Raw genomic sequence first — 18,752 nt, 5'->3', positions numbered from 1 at the left:
TCCACACCGCTTACTGGCCCCAAAGCTCAGGGAAAGTAGAGTGGATGAATGGCAACCTCAAGGGAACCTTAGCAAAGTTTTGTCAGGAAACTAACCTCCCATGGCCAGATCTGTTACCCCTAGCTCTCCTGCGTGCTCGCTGCATGCCTGGGACACTAGGTTTCTCCCCTTTTGAATTAGTATATGGACGGCCTCCCCCGTGCTTGGGAAGCCTTCCAGGAAACTTGCATCAGGTTGGAGATAAAGGGATAAAGGCAGCTTCAGGCCCTGGGGGACACCCTAAATAAATTACAAAAGTACACCATTGAGAGGGCCCCAATCTCCTTAGGGTCTCAGGTACATTCCTTCCAGACAGGGGACTCAGTTTGGGTCAAAGATTGGAAGAAAGACCCCCTCAAACCGCAGTGGACAGGGCCCCACACTGTTGTTCTAACCACCCCTACTGCCCTCAAGGTCTCAGGTGTCACCCCATGGGTCCACCACTCCAGAGTGAAGAAAGCTCATCATTCGGACGAGGAGCCACGCCAGTGGAGAGTCCAGCCAGACTTCACGAACCCGCTCCAGCTTCACCTTCGACGAGACCCCAATGACTGATGGACACCTGCTCACTGTGGTCCCTGGCTCTCATTGGCATGATTTCCCTCATCTTGTGACTTGGACTCTACACTGTTGCCCCTCCTGACTGGACTTTCCCCCAGAGACTCACTATTGTCATTGCTTATTGGGTGACCCTAGGGTGTATTACTGCACTTACTTGTCCACGGGTTTCATCTGCTGACGGGTTAGCCACGATGGCTCCCTCTACCTAAGGTCATAGATCCCACTTATATTGGCCCTCTGCTGTCTACTCCTGGGTGTATTTCACCATGGTTTTCCTGGCCCCAGTCAGTTCCGGTCTTCTGCTGCCTGGTGTGCTGTTCCTCCGCACTGCCTCTAGCTGCCCGGGCAGGCAAGGGGGGCAAACTCTCATATCACCGCTACTGGCAAATGGACTTTCCAGCTTATCCCCCTCAGTCCCGCACCAGAGCCCCCACTGACTTCTTCCACTTGGGATGGGCACACACCAAAGGTTAACCTCCATTTTGATGGATGCCAGCTTCTTGATACACCCTGGGAACCTCACAGACGGTGCTCACTCAGGTTACCAGCTGGTAGATATCTCCATTTGTGGGGGCCCTACGCCTCAACAGCCAAACACCTGCCCTCAGTTCTGCTCACAAGCCGGGGGATGCGAGTCATGGGTGGCAACTTGGCCGGGAATGGAATGATGGTCCACCAGGTGGTGGCACCTCAAACAGCACAGTGACATCCAGATTTCCTTGTCACGCAACGCCATGTAATGCCACCCCATCCTCTTGCTCTAACAATCACATGTATGTCAGTCTTAGAACCCAATGCCACATCATGGGCTACAGGAATCGTTCTCCTGTTGGGCCAATATCACCGTATGGGAACCGACCCCATGGCCAAATTTATGATTAAGTCCATGTTCACTCCAAGCCTTACAGTCAACCCCCAGAGTCAGACAGAAAATAACTCGCCCTGGCGCATCCCCGGGTCCCCCACCCACACGCAGCAAATATCTATAGCGCAACTGTTAGGTGTGATTAATGCCTCCCACCAAGCACTTAACCACTCAAATCCACCCCTAGTGTCTGACTGCTGGATCTGTATAAAGCCCAGTCCCATCCAATACCTAGGTGTCATCCTCAACCAATCTACCATGTCACCTCCCACCTCGGCACCGGGGACCTCAGATTATCCCTTTCTGGCTCTGGTACTGCTGTATGGAAACTCTTCCTCTCCTGTCATGGGTCACAGTCGGGTCTGTGCGCCTAACACTTTTCTGGCTGGTGATCAAGGTGTATACATCTGCATCACCCCGCGCAATCAATCATGCATGCTTGTCAGTCTCTTACCCAATCTTTCAATCCTCCCCAGGAGCGATGCCCCACTCATATGGAGACTTCCTAGCCGCCCTCGACGCTCCCCCGCAGCCATCCCTCTTATCGTGAGCCTGCCGGCTGCATCAGGTGTTGTCCTCGGCGCCACTGGCAACCGGATGTCTCAGGTTCAGTACCAGGGTCTAACTCAACAACTCACAGAGGATTTTTCTGCCCTCACTCAGTTGGCCCTGGCCCTCCAGCACCAACTTGATTCACTGGCTTCAGTGGTCCTCCAAAACAGATGCGGGCTCAACTTGCTCACGGCCGCGCAAGGGGGGCTCTGCCTCTTCCTACAGCAGGAATGTTTTTTCCTTGCTAATGAGTCGGAGGTGGTCCAAGAAACTCTGACCCAATTACAGGAATGAGTACATTGCCGGTGGGAATCACTCCAGCCCTTACTGGGTTTATCACTACTCAAACTGCTAAAATCAGACTCCAGTTACTCCTTACTATCGTCCCGTAGAAGATGAAAATGATGCCCTCTAATCTAGGTGTTTAAAGGGGCATCAAAGTGGGGGAAGATAAGCAAAATCTGTGTCCTAAGATGGCCGACTGAGCCAGCAAGAGAGTCCCAGCCCCTGCCCCGGGGCTCTTCTGGGTTCTTCTCCCTGCCGTGCTTCGCACACGTGCCAAAAGTGCCAAGTATGCAGAAATAGAAGTGTATACATTGCCCCCTTTGTTTGTGCTCGGGGCTCAGACCTTTGGAGACCATTCTCCTCTGAGCCCACCGGCGTTAAATAAGCCTCCGATCCTCCAAGATCTCCGGGTGCCGCTTGGTTCTTCCTTCGGGCGATCCAGTCCAGGTTCAGTAACACCCACATGTATCTATTTTCCCGAAACAATTAAAAGTTGCAGACATGATGCCTCAGTCCCACTAGAAATGCCAGTGTGTATTTACTAGAAGACAAGGACATTACCTACATAACTACAGGTCAGCCCTCAGATGAAGGAAGCTGACATATGGTACCACCACGGAGTCCACCTGCCGCATTCAAATTTCACCTATTGTTCTGGTATGTACGGAAAAAAAATTTCTTTTCCCTTCTGTTTCTGGATCCAATCCAGGATCATGTGTCACATTTACTTTTGATGTCTCTGTAGTATTCTTCAACCATTCTTTATCTTTCATGACTTCAATGTTCTTGAAGAATTCACACCTTTTTTTTTTTGTAGAATCTCCCTCAGTTTGGGTTAGAATGATGGGTTTCTTTATGATAGTATATGCATTTTGCCAGGAATATCACGGAAGTGGTGCTCTTCCTCTGTGCGTGTCATACCGAACGGCACATAACGTCAACCTGTCCCGTTTTTGACAATGCTCATTTTGATCCCTGGTCAGAATCAGGCAGGTATACTTATAATAAGAAACGAGGTTATTGCAACCATTGCAGGCATGAGAGGTGCCTTTGCTCCAACCCCTGCGTGAGAAGATAAAAAAAGAATCCAGGCTGAAAAGAAAAGCCTAAGAAAGTGTGCTACTGAGGACAACCAGATTTTCTCATTTAGTAATTTCCTTGATTGTGAACGAGAAGAAAAATACGGTTTTCCTTTTTCTCCCTGCTAACAAAAAAGGGTGTGTTCTGGGGGCGCCTGGGTGGCTCAGTTGGTTGAGCGACTGCCTTCAGCTCAGATCATGATCCTGGAGTCCCGGGATCGAGTCCCACATCAGGCCCTGCTCAGCGGGGGTTCTGCTTCTCCCTCTGACCCTCTTCCCTCTCGTGCTCTCTGTCTCTCATTCTCTCTCTCTCTCAAATAAATAAAATCTTAAAAAAAAAAAAAGGTGTGTTCTGCCTGACACATTCAGGAAGTATCAAATTTGCTGTTAAACAGATTATAAGACATGTTTTTGCCATATCAAACCATGAGATTATTCTAGGTCATGTTTTTATTGCTGACTCAGTCATCCATTTGCATGAATCAATTTTAACCTCCAAACTTATCCAATATAATCCAAACATGAATAGTGCATAGGTTACAAATGGATCAGAGAAATGCCAACTTGGAGCTGGAAATCTGAATTCTGGAACAGCTGTTTCAAAGATAAGTGGCGCATTGTGGAAACAAGGCAGATGGCCTTCTGAAGAGTACTCAGAAGCCCCGTGGGGGCGGGGGGCAGTGCCAGAGTCCCCGCAGAACAGGGGTCCTGGGCAGCAATCTGGTTAAAACGGGTGGCTGTGGGTTGTCTTAAACCTAGGTCATAGGCAGCTCACTTTTAAAACGTAAAATATGTACAGTAGGTCCAAAAAGTAGTAAAGTTCTCTATGCTTTTATATCCACCTTATATACTACTGAGAAAATATCTATTATATATATCAAATAAGATGATTATTTTTATTTGTAGCAAATGGCCCAAATCAACCTGATCAACAGAGATTATGAGGTTCTTCCTGGTAGTGCAGTTTCTTCGAACTGGCCAGTCAGCATTATTTGAGCCCAACCAGTTGGTGGGTCATGATCCGAGCAAGTCTCAGAACAAATAGGTCAAACATATGCACACAGGGGCACCTGGCGGGCTCAGTCAGTAGAGCAGGCGACTCTTGATCTCAGGGTTGTGAGTTTAAGCCCCATGTTGGGCATAGAGTTTACTTAAAGCACAAAGCCAAAGCCAACAGATGCACATATTTTAGCTAGCTAGCAGGCAGGCAGGAGCACTCATGGCTTTGGACTGCTCCCTAGCTGTGGCTCTCCGGGTCAACCAGCATCCTACCAGAAAAGCATCTTACCTGGGGTCCTCTTCCTGACATACTCACAGGAGGAGTGTATAGGTAACATTTGAGTGAGACCAGGCAGGAAGGGTCATCCGTGGAGTGGAGGGACCCAGGGCTAAGAGACCCCAGATCTGAGTGGCTGTGGACTGCTGAGCCCATGAGCGCGTCACCCATGCAAGGTCAATGGGTCCTGTTTCACCACTGCTAACTCACAGACAAATGTAACTCCAGTCCCGGGCTCCTTCTCCTGTCTGACCCCTGAACTCCAAATCCCACTGCCCCTTGACATTACAAATACAACATGTCCAAAACTGAACCCCCAGTCTTCCTCCCGATCTGCTCCGCCTATCTCAGTCAGTGGCAACTCCAACTAGGCCAGAAACCTCGGAGCCTTCCTTCATCTCTCTTTATCTCTCATAGTACCCATCCAAACCTGCAGCAAGTTCCGTCAGGCACACTGTCAGAATAATTCTAGTCCCGCACCACGGTCACCATCTCTCTGCTCTGAGCCCCCAGAATGTTTTGCCTGAATTATTGAAATAGCCTCACAGCTGGTCTTCTTCTTTGTGCCCTTGATCCCCTGCACCACCAGAGTGATACCACTGAAGAATGTGCCAGGTTCTAGAAGCCTTCTGCTCAAAATCAGACGATGGCTTTCCATCTGAGAGTAGAGCAAACTTCTTGAAAAGACCTTTGAAATCTCACATAATCAGTTCCATTTTTTACAGCAGGGATAGATCTTGAGGGCATTATGCTAAGTGAGATAAGTCAGACAGAGAAAGATACTGTATGAGATCACTTATAAGTGGAATCTAAAAATGCTGATAGAGGGGCTCCTGGATGGCTCAGTCGTTAAGCGTCTGCCTTCTGCTCAGGTCATGATTTCAGGGTCCTGGGATCGAGCCCCACATCGTACTCCTGGCTCAGCGGGGAGCCTGCTTCTCCCTCTGCCTCTGCCCCCTCCCTCTGCTCATGCTCTCTCTCTTTCTCAAATAAATAACATCTTTAAAAATAATAATAATTTAAAAATAAAAATGTTGATAGAAGAGGGGCTAGAGGGTAGTTACCAGGGGCTAGTGGGTGGGGGGAATGGGGAGATGTTGGTCAAAGGGCACAAGCTTCCAGTTATAAGTTCTGGGGATTTGAGGTGCAGTATGGTGATTATAGCTAATAATACTGTGGTATATACTTGAAAGTTGCGAAGAGAATAGATCTTGAATGTTCTCACTCCCCAAAAGAAGTGGTAATTATGTAACATGATGGTGTTAGTTCAAGTTCTACTGGTAATCACTTTGATATATATAATTTTGCAAATCAACACGTTGTACCCCTTAAATTTATACAATGCTTTAGATCAAGTATATCTCAATAAAGCTGGGGAGGGAAAAATCACCCATAACCACACTATCCAGAGAACCATCATTTAAATGCATATAAACTCACCATTCTTTCTCCTGTAGTCATATGTATTTTTGGTGGGGTCACTGTAGACATAGTTTTAAAACCTGCTTTAAAATTATTTGTATGCATATAATTTAGATTTTAAACACATAGCCCCATATAGCCTTTAAGAAATACCAAGCTTGCTGGGAATTTATGAGGGTCCCTTTTGACATCTTCTCCTCCAAAACTCGATCTTATCAGATTTGTTGTATATATAATCCAACCAATATAATAAGTTTGACCCTGATCTTGAAATCTTTCTTAGCTGACGACTTTCAGTGGCTTCCCGGATTCCCCTGTCACCTTAATCGCTTGTCACTATTAACACACACACACACACACACACACTTCCTTCATCCCTAATAATTACAGGGATCCAAGAGAATGAAAACTGAAGTCTTGCTAGAGAAAAATTTCAGAATTTGAGAGTCTAGCTTGCTAAAAACTGAAAGAGCCTAATAGTTTGAATTAGGATGCATGGATTAGGATGCATGAATTAGCCAAATATGGACACAAGCTATTCTTTCCTAGTGGGTGTTTAGGCAACCGTCATAAACCATAGCTGTGTAGTCAACGGATTGTGCGTCATATGACTCCAGAGGGTTCCATTTACACGGGCAACACTGAGAGGTCGCCCCTTGGAGTTGGGCAATGTGGTGCCCCCCCCTCCAAATCTGGCTGGATTACACTTAATTCAGTTTTAGGAATCATTTCTAAGATGTTTTCTTTCTCTGGCTCTGCCCCCTGCCCCAATCATCATCTATTCAGCATTTGTCTAAGGAAAGCAGATTTTCTATTATGATAGCCAATTTTTAAAAACTCTCCTTTTAGACCCTTTCTTCGGTGGACAGATAAGGGGATGCAAACTACACGGTCCAGTTAAATGACCAGACACGTCTGTCAAATGAGTCTGCTAACAGGGTGCTGTAGGAGAGTTGGGTGGAGAGCAAAGAGCTGAACTCTGACACCTGTCATCTCTAGCAGGTCAGTCAGCATCTGGTAGGCTCCATGTGTTCCTTCTCTCGCTGGGGACTGGAGGCCTTGCCTGCTTCTCCTGTATCCTCCATCCTTCAACTCCGAACTCGGGCCCTGTGATGGATGTGATGGGTCTTCTGTATTTGAACCTAATCTTTTCCCCTTGCTGTAAGAACTTTTTTTAGACCTGAAGATCCTTGTCTACCAAATTAGGAATTTGACAAGCCCTTACACAAAATGTTAGCAAACAAAACAGGTCAAGGCTGAGCTGCTCTGGCTGAAAATGTCCTACATCTCCCCCGATGGGGCTCTTTTTGAATCCGTAGGTCTCAAGGAAGCAGAATCTGAAAACCTTAGACCTCTGCTGGAACTCCCATAAAGGACCCTCCCTTTCCTCCCATCCCCACTCTGGCTCTGCTAGATTCCCCTGGAGGCTAGAGTGAGGCTCTTGCCCAAGGTACAAAATTTTAGAGGGGGGCACCAGAAGAACTCAGCCATCAACATAAAGATTATTTTAATGTAATATTTTAAACAACCAAAATGAATGCAAAAAAATCCACAGTTAACAAAATATTAACACGTTAAATAAAGAGAGAAGCTGCAAGAGTGCCTTGCTGAGCCATACTAGAGTCTGAACCAAAGGGAAAAGTTAGTCATAATGATACCGTCTTTTTTTTTTTTTAAAAGATTTTATTTATTTATTTGACAGAGAGAGAGCACAAGTAGGCAGAGTGGTAGACAGAGGGAGAAGGAGAAGCAGGCTCCCCGCCCAGCAGGGAGCCCGATGCGGGGTTCGATCCCAGGACCCTGGGATCATGACCTGAGCCGAAGGCAGACGCTTAACGACTGAGCCACCCAGGCGCCCCCAATGATACCGTCTTTAGCACGAAAATATTCCTTATCTCGGTTACTGACATTTTGGTGTCCTTTTGATTTTGATCCGCAACTGAGTGCCTCACTCTTCTTGCCTGGCTTTCCTAGTACCCTTTACTTCCATTACTCCATTGTTGTATGACCGGCTGTTTTTCTTGTTCCTCATCCCCCTTAGACTGATGCTCCCTGAAGAGAAGGATCGTGTCATGTTCGGCTGTACCCCCAACATATTAAGCACATGGTAGACATTTAATCAACCTTTTCTGAATAAAATGAATGGAGCCGGAAACTATTGGCCATGGGTTTTCTCTTATCTAGCTCAATCTCCAACAAGCCTATGATCTTGGGCAAAACAAGGTCTCCGGCTTCAGCTTACTCACCTGTGAAATGAAAGACGTGGCACTTTCAAATGTCCTTCTGTACCTGTCTCTAGGAGGCATCAGTCTGTAGAAGCCCACGTCTCCCAGACAGTCCCTGCCCGGTGCTTGTCAGCTTCAATATAGCAGTGGCAAGAGTGCTGGTCTTTCTCAAAAGATTCAAGAGCAAAGCTGTGAAGCTTTCTGTAAAATGCCCTTTTGGCTAGGGGCACCTGGGTGGCTCAGTCGTTAAGCGTCTGCCTTCGGCTCAGGTCATGATCCCAGGGTGCTGGGATCGAGCCCTGCATCGGGCTCCCTGCTCAGTGCGGAGTCTGCTTCTTCTTCTGCCAGCCGCCTCCCCTGCTTGTGTGCTCTGTCTCTGTCAAATAAATAAATAAAATCTTTTAAAAAAAAAGAATTCTTGAGACTTTTTTGGTGCAAAATGGTGTTTTTATTATGGCATGGGGACAGGACCCGTGGGCAGAAAGAGCTGTGCTGTGATTGTGAGGTCTGACTGATTATATATTTGGGGGAAGTCTCTAAAGGGATTCCCCTACGTTCAAGAAGACTTAGAGGATCCTGTTCGTCTGGCTATTGTGGAGCTAAGGTTGCTTTAGTCTCTAGCAAAGCATTAACATTAAGGCGGTTGTGAGCCCCTTGAGGAATGTCCTGCTCTGCTGGTCTCTGGTATTCATCAATGGCTTGCAGGTTGTAAGGAAATTTAATTTTATCTACATTTCTCTTGCCTTGGCTCTCCTCATCACCACCACCCTTGCTATGTTATTGAGAAGGAGGAAAAGTCACACAAGCAGGTCATCGCAGGTACAGAAACACATGGCGACCAGCACCTACGTCTCTCTACTCTGTCAGAGGGATCATCTCAGGGGGAAGCGCATCCCACGTGGTTCCTGTCCTCACTGAGTTTTCAGACCATTCCAGGAGTGAAAATGTGAGCCAGCAGGTGCCCTGAGTTTGTTATGTAATCAACTGCCAAGATGGTAAGAACGGTAGGAGTCAGAAAGGTGGGAGAAAAGGAAGAAGCCTACTGTGGGAGGACTTGAAAAGCTTACCTCGTGTAGTCTTGGTAACTATCTCGCTGAGTTAGGTGTTAACCTCTCTAAAGTACTGATCAGGACACTGAGGCTGAGAGCAAAAGCCAACCAGAAAGCATTATTGGCTTTCCCGGAGTGTTCACGTACAAGGTCTAATGTATTTGATAGGAATTACTTGACTTGGGAACGGGGAAGTTTAACTGGATAAGGAAACGCCTTTCTCTGCCTTTCTCCCCCTCATGATGCAGGCCTTGGGTGAGCACCTGGCTTTATTTATTTCACCATCTCATTCGTGAAGTGTCTGCCTGTTGGAAGATCACCTGGGTTTGGAAAGTCCGGCTGGGGAACTTAAAACAGTCCATTAGTTTGATTTCCATACTACGTATGACCTTGCTAGGGAGCCATCAGAAACAAAGGTCTCCAAGCATCATGTGGTCGTTCTGAAAGCTCTGGTTTCCGTGGCCAAAATTCCCCCACCTGGCTCCAAGCTCCAGGATTTTTCTTTCTTCTTTCCAGAGGCAAGCTAGCTTCTGGCTGTTTCCACCAGTGTGCTCAGGTGGAAAGATGCCTCCTCTGTCATTCTAAAGCTATAACCTTGAAATGACAGCTTTGGAGCGGCAAAGCCTGTAAAACTTGTTTGGTGCTTTCTCTCTCCCACTCTGTCTCCATTTTTTTTTTTTTTTTAATGAGTTTGCCCTGTTGTTGCTATTCTAACTCTCCTCCCTCCTCCACCCTTGACCCCAGGCAGTGGGAAAAGGGGTCAGGATTAACCATCCATGAACAATGGCAATTTTGCAGTCTTGGAATGGGGAGGTCTTTTTACCTAGAGGTCAAACGGGAGGCCAGAAGCAATACCCACAGCTCGTGCCTCAGCCTCCGTCTGAGGCATCCAACCTGCCCGCTGGGAAGCAGGGGGACTCCACAAAGCTCTCACAGGTTTGTAAGATATTGGCCTATGTGCCCACAAAGTATTTCTAACTTTAAATAAAATCAAATGGATCAAGAGACAACAGTGACCACCCAACATTTGCGATGTTTGAGGTAGCTAGCAATCACATCAACAAAAAGGGTGCTTTTAAGATCCTACTTTGAAAAAATGATGACTTTGTTTCTGTAGGATGATGATTGAAACTTCTATTCCATATTGCTCAGTGGATTTTTTTTTTATTATTATCCAATGAAACCCTGATGGAATTATTGGGGCAGGGATTTTGAATATAAAAGGCAAATTATCATCACAAAGGCTAAGAATATGAAATAGCAGAAAGCTGGTATTTAATGAGGACTGTGGAACTTTCCTGGAAAGTGCTTTGGATGGTTCCTCCATGGAAGCAGCACGTACGTGCTTTGAGTCAAAGGCATGCATGTCTGCCTGGGTCTCGGGTTGCAGCGGAGAGCACGCTGCATCTGTCTACGGCCACACGGTCTTGCTAGTGCTGGTGGACAGAGCGCGCGGGGGCTGACTAGTGAGTCAGCAGTGTAGCCCAAGATGGTGGAACACACTCTTTGGAAACACTCTTTAGTGCTTTAGCAAACACTAGGGACAATAGCAGACCTGTGGGGAAGAAAGCAAAATAAGTAGAAACTGTGGTCCCTAGAAGAGCTTATAATTCAACTGCACGAAAAGAACCCACATTCAGAGACCTTCTTATCAGCAGGTAGAAGATTCCTGATAAACCAAGCACAGGGTGGGGGGGGAAGCGGGGGGGCCAAGGGGCCCGTCGTATCTGTCTCTGACCTGCACCACTTCTTGTACAAATCGGCGTGCCTCTCCCCACCTCCCTTTACCTGCGTAACTCCCACTTATCTGAGCTTTTCCAGGAAGCCTCCTGACACCCCAGAGGATGACAGTCTTTGTGCTTCCACCTGTCTATCTCCATCCTTGCCCTTAGCGCCTTCTATTAGGCTATCTTTTGTGTGTGGACTGTGACCTCCATGAGGACAGTGTCTGGGGACTTACTCACCACGGAGCCCGTGGGACTGAGCCTCCTGCTGAGCGTAGGAAATACCCAGCAGTAAGAGCGCCAATCAATGGGCAAACAATGGCTAAGGGTTTGCAATGACAAGGAAGAAGGACAGGGTAATCAGGGGACGCTTCTTAGAGGAGTTGAGCGTTGAGTAAAATTTTAAGGGTGTGGAACTAATTGGATTGGTAAGAAGAAGACAGAGCGGAGCATTTATGGGTACTGTTAATAGCTGCACTGTGCCACTCTCAGGGAACAGGGTCCAGGGCATTAATGAGAAGAGGATCAATACACGAAGGAGGAGGGTCGTTGGAGGACTTGAGAGCACTTTGTATTCTGGATTTGATGGGCAGACCGTGTAATTCTTTCTGCTGCTGCAGAGGAGAGGGTAGCCACTACCAAGCAGTGCCCTGATCCGATTCTCACCAGAGTCTATATTTGGATTATTTAAATCCCACTGTGCCAACAGTTTAATGCAGCATTTCCTTCGTTTCCTGCCCGAAATCCTTACGCATATTTCAGTGGTGGCTGTGGATGGCTTCCCTGCCTACAGTAAACTATCTCCAGAGAGGTCCAAGCCGACTCAAGTTTTTCCTTAAGGCTACGCGTTCTTTATCAGCAAGCAACCTTAATCTCACATTTACAATGACTCAAGCATCATTTCTCATGTATTCTCATGTCATGAAAGCCTTACTTGAGTTCTGCAATCACAAGGGCACCATCAGGAAGAGGAAATGAGCAGGGTTGTGAACCAGAACACGCTGTACCTTTTTAAACATTAACCATGGTTCAGGTCTGCAGATGTGGCTGCTAAAGGAAACGAGGCAAATCAGGAATTAAATGCAAAATAAGATTCTACCTATGGAAAATTTTAGCGTTCTCAGATCTGCCTTGATTCACTAGTTTTATTTTATATATATTATGTGTAATATATATATAACATATATGTTATGTATAATATATATAATTTATATATTGAAGAAATAAAAGTATAACTAAATTGACCTCTTCTCTGAAAATAGCTCTGTCTGACCCATGTCATGTTCAGAAGAATAAAGTCATTCCGTGTGACCGCATTCAAGCTAGGATGACATCATGGCATTAGAACATTACTATGGAAAGAGCTTTTGTTCCATGAGGAACTTTGTTTTAGGAATTAGAAAGAATTTGATAATCTTCGATACTTGCCAGCATAGGCTAAGCATATATATTGGTTATCATTGATTTTCATAATTGAAGGAGTATTTTTTGGTGCTGTCTTGCTTTTATTTATTTTTTCTGTAAATGTGAATCATGGAAACCAGTATTTATGATTGATGGCTGCAATCATCATCATGGTTGTCATTTCATTATTGAGCGTTTCCTACTCTGTGCTGGATACCATGCACATGATTTTAATGCATTGGTTCACAGAACTTGGTGCTTACTTCTGTTATTGTATTTCTCAAGGTGAACTAAAATATGCTGTATAAGCATCTGTCTCCACCCTATCCTGCCTCCACTACAGTCTTCTGAATACAGAGTCTGTATCTCCTTCATTCCGGTATCCCAGCACCGTGCACATCCGGGTCACTTACATAAAGCAAAACAACTGAGGTAACAAAATCATAGTGTTTCCAGGATCTTAAAAAAATTTTTTAGGGATGGACTACTTTGATACAGTGGTATTTTTAACAACAAAATCTGGAAACAAACTATCTTCAAGCTATAGGGGAATAGTTAACATATAAGCAACAGTACAACTAGTCTGTGACATTAGGGTGACTTTAGAAATAAAGATTTCTGGAGAGAAACCTTTAACCCTGAAAAACTTGCGGCAATGTCAGGTAAAATGTCCTGGTACTCAACTGTACATACAGTTTGTATACAGGTTGTATATATGCAACCCTGGGAAAGAAGGAATATTATTCGTAGAGATGGAAAAAGTACCTGAAATAAAACCCCAGAATTCTGATAGTCAAGGTTGCATAATTATGGACACTCTTTTCTTCTTTTTCACATTTTTTATTAAACTTTTATATTAAAAATGTAAACATAGCTTTTTTTTTAAAGATTTTATTTATTTGACAGAGAGAGACTCAGCGAGAGAGGGAACACAAGCAGGGGGAGTGGGAGAGGGAGAAGCAGGCTTCCCGCAAAGCAGGAGCCCGATGCGGGGCTCGATCCCAGACCCTGGGATCACGACCTGAGCCGAAGGCAGATGCTTAACGACTGAGCCACGCAGGCACCCCTAAAAATGTAAACATAGCTTTATTTTTTTATTTTTATTTTTTGTAAACATGGTTTTATTTATTTTTATTTTTTATTTTTTTAAAGATTTTGTTTATTTATTTGACAGAGAGAGACACAGAGAGAGAGGGGACACAGCAGAGGGAGTGGGAGAGGGGGAAGCAGGCTTCCCACGGAGCAGGGAGCCCGATGCGGGGCTCGATCCCAGGACCCTGGGATCATGACCTGAGCCAAAGGCAGGCGCTTAACCAAATGAGCCACCCAGGCACCCCCCCCGACTACCTTTTTTTTTTTTTTAAGATTTTATTTATTTGACAAAGAGACACAACGAGAGAGGGAACACAGCAGGGGGAGTGGGAGAGGGAGAAGCAGGCTCCCCACTTAGCAGGGAGCTCAACACCGGGCTCTGTCCCAGGACCCTGGGATCATGACCTGAGCTGAAGGCAGACACTTAACTGACTGAGCCACCCAGATGCCCCTATAAACATAGTTTTAAAAGAAAAAGAAAACAGCAACGTTATCATGGGTTAATGAAATAACGGGTGATAGTTATTTAGCTGGTCCTCACTACCTAAATCTTTCACCGTAAACATGTATACCTGTTTGATTAAAAAGTTTTCTGAAATAACACAGCAAGGACACTTGGCACTAAAACCATTAAAATCTATGTCTCTCCCACCCACAGGGGTTCAGAAGACCCCTTTGGGTCATAAGTATCAACATCTCTGTAGAATCCCTCAAGATCAAGTTTGGTCTACATGATGGCATGCAGACCGTGATAAATAACACCACCGAGAGTCTGGTTGTTTAATTTTAATGCCAGTTATAGGAAGACAGGAGCTTTCTTCTGTCCGCTGGATGCAAACTGTAGGGTGCAGTCGGCCACGCTGCAGAGAAGAGGAGTTCCCAGAGGACCAACACCCTGAGACGCTTAGCGTGACAGAAACACATTTACCGAGAAAGTGGCCACCAGGCAGAAATATAAATGGCCTGTGTGTTGGGACAGCCTCCCCTTCTGAGCCCCTAGCAGGGTTTCAGGTCAGAACTTTCTCCAGGCTTTGCCCCTTCAGATGGTCTTTGCATTGAGCGTTCTTTTCTCGTTCAACCCGCCCGGCCACTTGCATTTTATTTTATTTTACTTTGTTGTATTGTATTGTATTGTATTAATTTATTTTAAATATATATATTGTTTTGCTTCTTTCTCCCCACCACTCTTAGCCTTCCTAGGTACTGTGCTTCTTGCTTATTTGTTGCCACAGTTCTACAGAGAACAGTGACATCGTTCGCAGCAAGGTGTCCTGTTAGCAGACAGTCCCTGTCTTGGTTTGAACAGCCCTTTTTTGTGTGTACTTTACATAGCTCCTGGATTCAGTTGACCCTCATTGTCCAACAAGAGAGCTGCCCAGACAATTTTTGGTGGGATAAAACTGGACCTTCCCACTGCATAACAACAAAATAATAATAAATACATGCACACCCTAAGGAAGCATTTGCTTGGTTCTGCACAAATCAGAAGAGATTATTTGCACCCCTCAGGATTAATGATCAATGAATTAGCAGAATTCCTGATCCTATTAGAAATGCTAGTCCTGTGAGAACAGAGAGTGTCATTTGTGGAAGGGGCTGAGCTGTCCAGGCTGTGCCTGTCCCCATTGTCCTGGCTGTGTGAAAAAGGAAGGGAAAGGGGAGCAAGAAGAATATTTGTTGAGCACCTACTCTATTCCAAACTTCAAGCAAGGGGCTCTTGCACACTCTGTGTGGTTAATCCTCACAGCAATCCTTCACAGCAGGATAATGACCAGTCTTGTTCCTGATGAAAAACCCGAAGATCAGTGAGATTAAGTAAACTGACCTGGACCACACAGCCAGGAAGTGTCCAATTTGGATGTGGGGACTTGAACTCAGGATTTATGAGTCCAAAGTCTATCATATCCTCATGGTAGCAGTTGCAGACGTTGGTTAGTTAGCTGGCGGCAACATCTCAGGCTATTAAAGACCAAAAAGCAAGGTACAGGTTGACTCTTCGAGGCTGACTCCGGTCCCCTGCTGTCACGGACTCCAGGACTCACTCCCACACTGACTGGCTGGCACGTGGCAGGATGAGAAGTCACGTTATCCCTGACAGACTCCAGGCACTCATGACCTTAGGAGTCAGGATTTATGGCCACTGCCCTAATTCCGACTGATGGACGTCGTATCGTTTGAGAAGCGGCCGGCCCAATGAGTAGAAAGGGCTTGAAGGCCATTGGAGCCATTCTTTATTCTTAACCAAGTGCTTCTTGTTTGGGGAATTCTACTATTATAAAATCACCCCTTAGGATTCCAAAATATCCTATTGAAAGACATAGACCCTTAAAAAGGTATCATCTGAAATTCCTTTATAACCCAGCATCCTTGCAGGAGATGTAGGATGAGGCCCATAACGGCTGGTGCTGGAGTGGAGAAGCAAAGAGAGGAGTTCTAGAAGAGAAATTTCGCCTTTACCACATGAACCCTCACCTTGTGTTCAGTCCTATTTGTGTCAATTTTCCTCTTGGTCAAATATCAGTAATAATGGGACATTGGGACGAGGAGTTGAAGCCAACCAAAGTGGAAACCTGACATGGACTCAAATGATTGGTTTCACAGAACTATGAGCCAAACTAACTTCTAACATTTATTTTTTAAGGAGCATTTAATTTTACAATAATTTTAGAATTATAGAAAAATGGTGAAGATAGTACAGTGAGTTCCCATTTTCCCCATATCTGGTTTCCCCTACTGTTAATATCTTTCAACAGCATGGCACACTGGTCACAGCTGTGGAATCAAAAATGATACACCATTATTTACTAAAACCCATACTTGATTCAGATGTCCTTAGTTTTTACCTAATGTCCTTTTCTGTTCTTGGGATCCCACCCAGGACACCATATTACCTCAGTTGTCATGTGTCTTTTGGCTTCTCTAGACCGTAGCAGTCTCTCAGACTTTGTTTTTGATGACTTTGACAGTTTGAGGATTACTGGTTAGGTAATTTACAGGATGCTTTTCATTGGGTTTAGCTGATGTCTTTCTCATGGTTTGACAAGGGTTATGGGTTTGGGCGAGGACGCCTACAGAGGTAAAGCGGCCATCTCGTCACATCAAAGGTACGTGACATAGCACTATTGACTCAACACTGATGTCTAAAGAGAATATATCACGTGGTAAGCCAGTCTGAACCGGAACGGGACCTGCACATTTTCTAAAATGACCGAACTGGTGCAAAATCAAAAGGAACCGATGTTTCATTCAGTCCAAGCCCCTGGTAGCACAGTTTATGCAAGCTCCTTTTGCAGAAAACATTTGAAGCTCCTAAGGAAAAACAGCTGTCTCAAATATAGAATGTAGCTAGGATGCCACGTAGGAAGAATTTTGCTAAACTGAGAGCCAAGTGAGCACTGTCGATCCAGAACACCTGCTGTGGACCCTGCCTGTCTAACCTCCAGGACTCCAGTCCCTAGAAGACACTAGCAATGAACCAGACTTCCACATTTCCTGTCTCCCCTTACTTGGAAACATTTCCAAACGGCGGGGCTGCTCTGAGAAGCCAGTGCCTTTACTTTGTAGGGAAGGCACTGGCAGATTCAATTTTCATTTGTGTTACATAAGAACATGATCATCATTTCAGTGATTTAACCCTGATTAAATTTCGCTGTCAGCCTTGAAAGTTCTCTGAGAAGCTTTCAAACTCGGGAAGGGAAGGGGCCAGCCGGCAGGTTCTCTGCGATCACTTCCCTCTTACCTTCCTGCAAGCTCCTTTCCAAGCATCTGGGCGAGGCTGGCGTCCTTCGGAAAGCAATCCTGTGCCTGGTGGGAATGGATTCTCCCACCCAGCAGCCCTGCGGGAGAAGGGAGCCCTGTGCTGCCTGTCACTTTTACATTGTTCTACTTTTTTTTTTTTTTTCAAGATCTTATTTATTTGACAGAGAGAGAGAGTGAGCGCGCACAAGCAGGGGGAGCGGCAGAGGGAGAGGGAGAAGCAGGCTCCCCGCTGAGCAGGGAACCTGATGTGGGGACTCTGGGATCATGACCTGAGCCGAAGGCAGATGCTTAACCGACTGAGCCACCCAGGAGACCCATACATTGTTCTACTTTAAATTGCCTCCTTTGCTTTCTTGCTTCTCAGGTAAATGCCTCCTGTGGGTTTTGTATTGATGTGACGTGTATTTTCATTGATTTATTTTTCTGCTCTTTCCATTTTTCCTTTCTTGGCCGAGCCATCTTCTGTGTGGGTCCCCCCATCCCCAGCCTCATGCTTTCACTGAACACACAAGGACTGTCCCCCCGCCCCCAGGAGTGCCTTTCCCATGCTGTCCGAGATGCTGCCGTCCTGCCATCCTGCCCTTAGGGAGAGTGAGGAGGCGGGACAGGAGCGGGGATGCGGTGGTAGCTCAGCCTTCCTCGCAGGAGAGGGCCGAGGCAGCCCCATCTAGAGGTGGCACACACAGTGCCACAGGCCTCCTCCCACACCCCTTCTTATGTGTGATTTTTTTTTTTTAATAATCGCAAGGGGCCTATTGCTGCAAATTGCATGTCATGTCAGTGTTCGCATCTTGTGCTTCCTGTGCGCTGACCATGTGGAAAACTAAGCAGAACTTCAGAATGACCTGAAAAGAGATCCTAGCAATCCTTGGAGGGGACTGTGGCCATTACGGATAGCCCTGCCATCCACTTAGCAGCGTCCTAAAAGGATGTGTAAGAAGGTGTTTGTCATCAGGCCCATGGGCTCCAGGCTTGACTGATGATCAGGACAGATTGTAGATGGTACACAGTCGACGACTGCTTTGATCTTCTCCCTCCTAGTTGGTATACCCAGCTGGATAAATAACATTAGTCCAAGCGCAGCTTCCCGGACAAATGATTAAAACTGATAATGTCCTACATTTTTTTCCGAAGCGCCGTTGTTTCGGATCAATGGGGCTAATCTTGTGGAAACAACTAATACTAAGCCTTTTTGTAAGACAAAGAGCTTTTGTGTTTACAGGTTCAGATTTGGGAGGTAAAATGAGTTTTCTGGGAACTAAAAATGTTCCTTTTAGAGCTAATGGATTGTTAACATCCAGTGTGGTTATTGCGCTCCTTTTTAAAAAAAGAAGAGGAAGACAGCCCAAACAACAAAAGTAATAAAATCTGCATTATCATCATCAGCTTATTACAAGTTAACTTTCTGCTTATGAGTTTT

General features: G+C 45.8%; 1 long non-coding RNA gene across 2 annotated transcripts in view; it reads right to left on the bottom strand.

Moving 5' to 3' along the window:
* Window positions 1–18,752, bottom strand: part of LOC145721860 (uncharacterized) — a 55,761-nt gene that overhangs the window by 10,128 nt on the left and 26,881 nt on the right. Inside the window, exons 2-3 of one of the 2 annotated variants that reach the window (XR_014145824.1) lie at window positions 8,326–8,680; window positions 1,920–3,364 (exon numbers count right to left, since the gene is read on the bottom strand). This is a non-coding gene — a long non-coding RNA (uncharacterized LOC145721860). The remainder of the gene's footprint in view (window positions 1–1,919; window positions 3,365–8,325; window positions 8,681–18,752) is intronic. The other variant, XR_014145825.1, reaches the window with a different exon arrangement.

The sequence above is a fragment of the Leptonychotes weddellii genome, chromosome 5 (genome assembly GCF_054177405.1).
Source record: "Leptonychotes weddellii isolate Sample4059 chromosome 5, ASM5417740v2, whole genome shotgun sequence".
Taxonomy (NCBI): Eukaryota; Metazoa; Chordata; class Mammalia; order Carnivora; family Phocidae; genus Leptonychotes; species Leptonychotes weddellii.
This window is presented reverse-complemented; position numbering and strand designations above follow the sequence as displayed.